The following is a 7,367-nucleotide window of genomic DNA, read 5'->3' as shown; positions in this document are numbered from 1 at the left end:
AGATGTTTTTTTTTTTCAACGTGTATGTCAATTACACAGTTGCCATAGTGATTCATACAATGAACTCATTAAAAGGGAATCTAACTTCCTTCCTCTTTACTTCCAAATTCACGTTTGCATTCTCATTTGGAATAGCATTTAGCATGATTGATTTTATTCTTTCTCAATAATTTGATTACATGTAACAAAGCAACCTAAAATACACAAAAGAAAATATTCTAAATAGCCATTTGTTTCATGTGTTCTAAAGTAGTGCATTGAGTCTGATTCAGGTCATTTTTGGCCCATGTGTATACTAAAATGGATTTTAGATTTACCAATGTGTGTAAAATCTAGGAAAAATGTTGTTAATGGTGGTGATCTTGAAACTTGGAAATTGTACATGCCATATATGTGTATATTTTTTAGAGAATTCCGGAGGTAACAGTGATCAAACCAACGTAGAAGATATGGCCAACATCGGCTGGTTTACAATGCTAAATGCTAATGCTAGCTTAGTACCACTGCCATTTTGTTGAAGCTGGTAATATATTGTCTGAATTTGAGAATCATTGCATTTAAGTTTTCATCTGGGTAAAGTATGTTTTAATCAAGTATAAAGATGAATACAACTTGCTCATTAAAAAAAAAAATGTGATAGAAAGATAAAATTCAGTGCTGTCTAGTGGGGAGAAAGAGGTATGCAATTTAAAAGGCACACACAGTCTCACAGAGTCAAAATTTAAGTCAATTAAGTCAAAAGTCGCAGAGGTACCTCGATGATAAGCTTTTGTGACAATATGTATGGAATATAGATCAAGAATTTTGTAAAGTTTTTCACCACAATTTTGGTCTTTCTGCAAATAGCCTGTTTTGCGGCGTAGTCCTATACATGCAGATTAGCCACTACCTGCCCCGCCCCCTTTACAGAACCATGGTGCCAAGATAAAGATGCCACTTGTGGAGCTGCTATTTCATCATGAAGCCACCAAATTACACTTGCAAAATTATTGCGATGAGCCAAGTATGTCATATGCAGCTGACATGTCACCCAATATTTGTTCCTCATATTTGTGGGGCTGTGGCTCATTTGTTAATATAACAGGGGAAAAACAAAGCAGAAGAAAATTGCTATTTCATTGATATTGTAAAAATCTATATAAATAATTTGAAATTAAATTTGGATCCTGGGATTGGAAGAAAAAGTCATCGCTTGGAGATCTTGCAGTTTCTTTCAAACATACTTTGTGTGCGCCGATCTCCTGCATGGACTTCAGCAAGTGAGCCCGTTAGGCTTCGGCCATGTAGAGCGTACGCCTCACCTGTGATGAATTTAAAGGGAATGAGAGGAAGGTGGTCGTTGGTGAGTCCTGTAATTTGGGGTCCCGCCGCTTGTCTCCCTCTGCTCCTATTAGCCGCTCTTGTTAGCCGCTCCAGCTAGTTCTTGCTAGCCATTGTTGCTTGCTGCTCCCGCTAGGCTAGCTCCTGCTCACTTTTGAAAGAATGAACGTGACAGATTTTGAGTGCGCCTTGAAGCAAACAGTAGTAACTGCTTGACAGTGTCTTTTAAATGACCAACAACAACGGATACAAGTTAAACATCTAATTGATTTTTATTGCTTTTTTTTAGTCGTTTCCGGTCAAATGGATGATTGTTTGCGCTACAGGAAACCCTCGAAACCCCCTTTTACTGAATTCTTCTTCTTTTTTTGGTGTGCCTGTTAGCTGTAGATGTGACTGCTGGCTCGGGGGCATCCTTTGTCTCATCACACGAGCCGCCAAACATCATTGGACAGTGCGGGGAACACAAACACACACACCATCTCACCTGTCATGCCTGTCACTGACGTCGGTGGTGTAAACAGAGGGTGTAAAAATGTGCACAGGAGGCGGCATTCGGCCACCGAGGCGCTTGTTTGTGTGATCATGACTGCATGTGAGTGTCTGAGCGTATTGGGGGTGGGGAGTGCTATAGGTGGAGGCCATCTTTCATCCCTTACTTGCGATAAGGTATTGTACATGATATGATGATCCAGGCCCAATTAAGGGATGAGGCTGTGTAAAAAATGTGATGACAGGGCAAGCGGAAGACAAGAGCGTCTGATGTGACATCTGAGAGGGAGAGCAAGACAAGCCAGGGAGAGAAAGAAAGGGGTGAGGCGAGGAGGGGACGCCGGTTGAAAAGAAGGGAGGAGTGATGTCGCTAAAGGAAATGAAGATGGGGCAAGAAGGAGGGAGAATGATAGTGAGAATGAATGTTAAGTAGAAAGCGACAGGGAGAATAATATGCTTCGGAAAAGGAGAGGGGAAATGAAGAGGCACATGAAGATGAATGGAGAGAAGAGCAGGAAAAATTATGCGCCTTTCTCATATGAAACAATTTCTCAAACCTACTTTTGATCTTCTTAGATTGGATCGCGTCATGTTTTTTTTTTTTCCCTGCCTCCCCAAAAACACGAAGCAAATACAAGAAATGCAATGAAATATATATGCATGTGATTGGCGACACAAGAAGAAAATATTCAGATGGTGTTGCTCATATTGCACACACAGGTACATTTGATTTACAAGGCAGAGGATTTATTGTGCACAAGCAGGCTGGGAAATATTTTATGAGTTTCCCCCCCAGATAAACTCCAAACTGTCGGGCGTCAGTTTGATGTGGACGCTTTGATCAACCTGCCGCCTTTTATCAGCGCGCGTGCTCCTGTCATCAGCAAACAGGACCCAATTATGTCAAGAATCAAGGAAACATCTCTGGTCTTAAAAGTGGTTTTATTTCGCTGTCAACTTGACCTAATTGCTTAATGAGACAGGTTCACAATATGTTGAGCAGTTATACGGAAGCTGATTGACATCAAAAAGCCCAGATGATGTTGTCTTTCCCTGTTGTTGAGCAGGAAGGACACACCTGAAACAGAAAAAATGTCAATGATTAGAAGAAATTATGGCTTGGACATACAAATCACACCACAAATGAGTCATACAAACTATGTTGAGCAAAAATAAACACATAAATAAAAGTGTTTGGAAAAATATATGCAATACATATTCATATGTGTAACAAAACGTATGGTGTTCCACAGGGTTCAATTCTGGGACCTCTGCTTTTTTCATTTTATCTCATGCTGCCCATGAGTTCCATCTTAAGAAACAGTGGTGACTATTTTAAAGTGCTCTCTAGTGGAGTGATGGAGTCAGCGTCCTCACGGCACGATTTGCAATGCCAAGTGAACAACTAGCTAGCTAGCAAAACTAATGGAACACTTCCTTCAGCTGCATGGGCATGGGGAATACAAGAACAAAACACTTTCTGCATTCAAGGTGAAGAGAGCCAGATTCGATGAAAAGGTTACTCTTGCTGTTCATTTTGTTCACCAGTAATCTATAACTAGGTTTTCAATATGAAAGAAAAAACAATATTTTTGAAGAAAGAAGGGTTTGGTGAATGCACAGAGGAAACTGGATGGATTCAGTAACTGAACCACTACTTTAGAAAATTCATACAATTTTTTTTCCCACAATGCAGGGGGGGAGTTTCCAGCCATACTTAGGGCATTTTATCAGATTTCTGTCTGCATTGCTGGCTGCCAAAATAAAGTTGGAACACCTAACTAAAAGGTGGTTTAAGTCTACAGAAAGTCAGTTGTGGAAAGACAAAAGTTACTGCGGAAAATAAAGAGTGAAGAAAAGTAAACTCAAATTAAAGTTGTGGTAGAATATTTGGGCATTATAAACGTTAGAATGTATTGTTGTAAAAACAACAACAACAACAACAATAAAAAGCATCAGCTAGTTTGCAATAGAAAGTTCTGGACCCTCCTTTCCAGACTCAGATTGGTCAAAAGTGTCAACCGCAACAGTGAGCGCAACACACACATGACCTGTGTGTGTATATTTTGTCTGGAGGGGAAGCCCTATTCAAGTTACCTCCTAGCCCACAGTAAGATCCTTCAATGAATGTCTCAGTGAAGTGGAAGGTAACAATAGTGGCCCCAGCACCTCATATCGTACTGCACTTTTCTCCTTTTCTTCCTGCTGCACTTCTCACATGTATTGTCTTACATGATATACTTTAGAACCTGATAAGACAACCAGTGACATTTTTTTTTTTTTTTTTTTGCATAAGGGGGGGAGCTGAGGACACATGGTTCGGGAGTGTCTCAAGTTTACACCTGCTTATTATTTTCTCCAAGAGGAAATAAGGAGAATGAGGGTTTATGTTAACACCACAACGATCTTGTTGGTGGAAAAAAAAAAAAGTTCAACGTGCACGGATGGCGATGTGGTCATGACTCAAGATTATGAGACTGAATTTGTTACATGTAATTTTTCTGGTGTTCCACAGGGTTCAATTCTGAGGCCTCTGCTGTTTTCATTGTTTCTGCGACTCTTAGGTTCCATCTTGAGAAAACTTGGTATCTCCTTCGAATGCTTGTCAGATTTTTGTTCTGCTAGCAAAAATACGCTTTCTCGTTGAGGCCGCTTTTGTCCTGTCTGGAGGAAATCAATACATGGATGGCACTGAAGTTCTTGAAATTCAATGAACCCTTAATGAACTTCGGATATGTCTGCGTTCAGAATTTACAGATCAGGAAAAAAAAACTCCTGCTAAATGAAAGCAGCACACATCTGCCGTCATTTAAGTTGGCCCTAATTGACCCCAAATAAAGTTAAGCTGTTCTTTGTGGGTTCTTCCTGATACTTTTTTGTTGTGCTTGAAATGATTTCTCTTGGTCCCATTTTTTTTTATTACACACAAACCTGGCATTTGTTCAGGGTGTGTATATTTTATATCTACCGGACACATTTTTTTTCAACCCAATATGAACATAATGCATAGCTTTTACAACAGCTGAGGTCATGGCAGAAAATCAGTAAATATGACTGCCTTTCTCAGTCATATTTCCAATGTCCTTGTCTGCAAATAGCAGATGCAGAAAAACATCAATATAGATTACTCTCTTTTCAACATTTCCAAGCAGGTTCACTTCAAACGTTAAACCTGATTTATCTTTTCATGAACTTGAAATATTGAAAGTCACTCCCTCACACATACAAGTCAGCAACTGGCCTCATTTTTTTCCAGGAATTCAGTCAGTACAAAAGTGTTGCGGTTGGGCTTTCTTCTTCCACAAATGCCTCTGATGCTTATAGCTGACAGTACAGAACAGTTCAGGGTTGGCAGGCGCTCCCTCAGCTATCGACAGGCAAACTCAGCCCATCTTGAAAAGATGAAGGCCAGCGAATTCAGACAAGTCGAGTGTGAGACCCTGCCGACTCCGTGCACCTCGAGGGCGCACGCTGCTTGCCTGGCCTGCCTGTTGGCCTGTCTGTCTCTGTCTCTGTCTGTCTGTCTGTCTGTCTGTCTGTCTGCTAACAACTGATATTAATCCAACCAGAATCAGGCTGTCTTGTTATCACTCTTTCTGCCGGGATACATCTGCGTATAAACTATGATGTCTGTCCAGTGTGTGTCCAAGACATTATTGACGATGTTTGTGTTGATTCTCATTCATGGTAATCATAAAACGGTTGAGTCGTGGCAACTTGACTTGTTCTTGAAGACTTTTAATCCAATGACTAATTTTTTGTTATAGATGTGAAGTCTCCCTGTTTACTGTTAATTTTTTTTTTCTGGTTAAGAATTTTGTTTGGGATTAGAGGTGCAATGATGAATCAACAATTAATCGATTATCAAATTAAATGTAATCATTTTTGCTAATCGATTAATCGTTTGAAGGGCTACCTTTTTTATTTTAAAAATTTCAGAATCCTCAAAAGTTCAGCTTCAACAGTAAACATTCTCCACTTTCTGTAAATCCTCCATGAAAGCAGACTCATTATCTTTGTGTTGAAATCAATACCCAAAAATATGGTTTTACATTAAATGAACAAACAACATTGTTGCCTATTTTCTGACATGTTACGGACCAAACCAGTAATAAGTCATAAATAATTTATTTGTGTGCGTTTTCTGCACTTTCAATTTGAAATCATGTCCTAATTTTTAATAAAGGGATCGAAATTAGAACAAGCTGATTGACAGATTAATGGATTAATGAAGTAATCTTTAGCTGCAGCTCTACTTTGAATTTGGGCCTGGATCATTACTATGTTGAAAGGTGACTGACTAGCATAGCAACTGTTGTAGTACCACAGCCATGGTGAAACATGGTGGCTGCCGGATAAGCAACACTGGGCTTGTTTTTCTTCACTTAGTCAATGTGGAAGCACTTATGAAGACTATGGTCTCATGTCCTTTTTTTTTTACACCATAAGAAAAGGGCATACCAGTGAATAAAAGGGCACCTACAAATAAAGATGCACATGAATTGCCAAGCAAATCAAAATCTAACTGGCACACAGGAAGAGAAGACATTTATTCACCATGCCATTCACTTTCTACTTTTGTCAGTTCCTCTCAGCCTCAGGAAGACATATTCTTTTTCATCTGTCAGTATGGATGGGAACATACATGTTCCCTAAAAAATAAAACACAACAATGGTCTTGTCAGCACAGAGGAGGCTCTGTGTTCTGTATGCTTGAAGCAGTGCATTATGTGCTAAGTGTCTAGTAGCCACCCTATGGTAAATAATGGATGCTCTTTTTCCTTCTCTCACTTTGGGGACCAGTCATGGTTTACCTGTATAAATGCCCTTTCTGTGTCTTTGGAGAAATGGATAGCACTAAAAGATGTGGGTCAGATGATTTCATTAGCACAGCATTTCTCTGTGTGTCTCCTTCAATCAGCACGTGCTATGTCACTCAAAAATGTCCAACGGATGCTTTCATGGTGAATTCTCTGGTAAAAAAAAAAAAAAAAAAAAAAGAGGCTGGTGAACCATAGTGGGGCGATTTTTGAAATATAGCCCACATAAAAAAAAATAAAAAAAAAGAGGGCAGAAACAGTAATGTGCAAAAGGGGAAAGTCACCTTTGCAATCTGCTGATGTTAGCCAGAAGACCGCCGTCAGTACAGCATTTGTTTCCGGGTCACCCTCCGGGAGGTCTTCATCGAACCTATAAAAATGCAGGAAAGACATCAGGTTTGCTGCCAAAACACACAAAATTACGGGTAGACAGGTTCATCACTACACTTGAGTAAAACTTTGGATTAAATATAGCTTCAAGTGTGTTAGAATGTAAGTACGTCTCTTTGGTCTCCCTCCCCCTTTCATGCTGGCGTTACACCGAAAGAGTTTCAGCTACTGTGAATTATTTACTTGATTCACAACCCGGCCCTTTAACCTCTCAGAAAATGTGCAGGGCTGTCAGGGTTAAAAATATACTCCCATAGGATCTGAACCCGAGAGAGCGACAGAGAGAGAGAGAGAGAGAGAGAGAGAGAAGGGGGTGGGTGTTGCATTTAAAGATAGAAAAAAACA

General features: G+C 39.8%; 1 long non-coding RNA gene across 1 annotated transcript in view; it reads right to left on the bottom strand.

Annotated features, from left to right (window-relative positions):
* Window positions 1-2,737: 2,737 nt before the first annotated feature.
* LOC144019725 (uncharacterized) overlaps window positions 2,738-7,367 on the bottom strand; it is a 39,200-nt gene continuing 34,570 nt past the window's right edge. Inside the window, exons 3-4 of the long non-coding RNA XR_013283750.1 lie at window positions 6,917-7,002; window positions 2,738-2,890 (exon numbers count right to left, since the gene is read on the bottom strand). This is a non-coding gene — a long non-coding RNA (uncharacterized LOC144019725). The remainder of the gene's footprint in view (window positions 2,891-6,916; window positions 7,003-7,367) is intronic.

Source organism: Festucalex cinctus, chromosome 5 (assembly GCF_051991245.1).
Source record: "Festucalex cinctus isolate MCC-2025b chromosome 5, RoL_Fcin_1.0, whole genome shotgun sequence".
NCBI classification, from domain to species: Eukaryota; Metazoa; Chordata; class Actinopteri; order Syngnathiformes; family Syngnathidae; genus Festucalex; species Festucalex cinctus.
The sequence above is the reverse complement of the archived record's forward strand: the minus strand, read 5'-3'. Positions and strand labels throughout refer to the sequence as shown.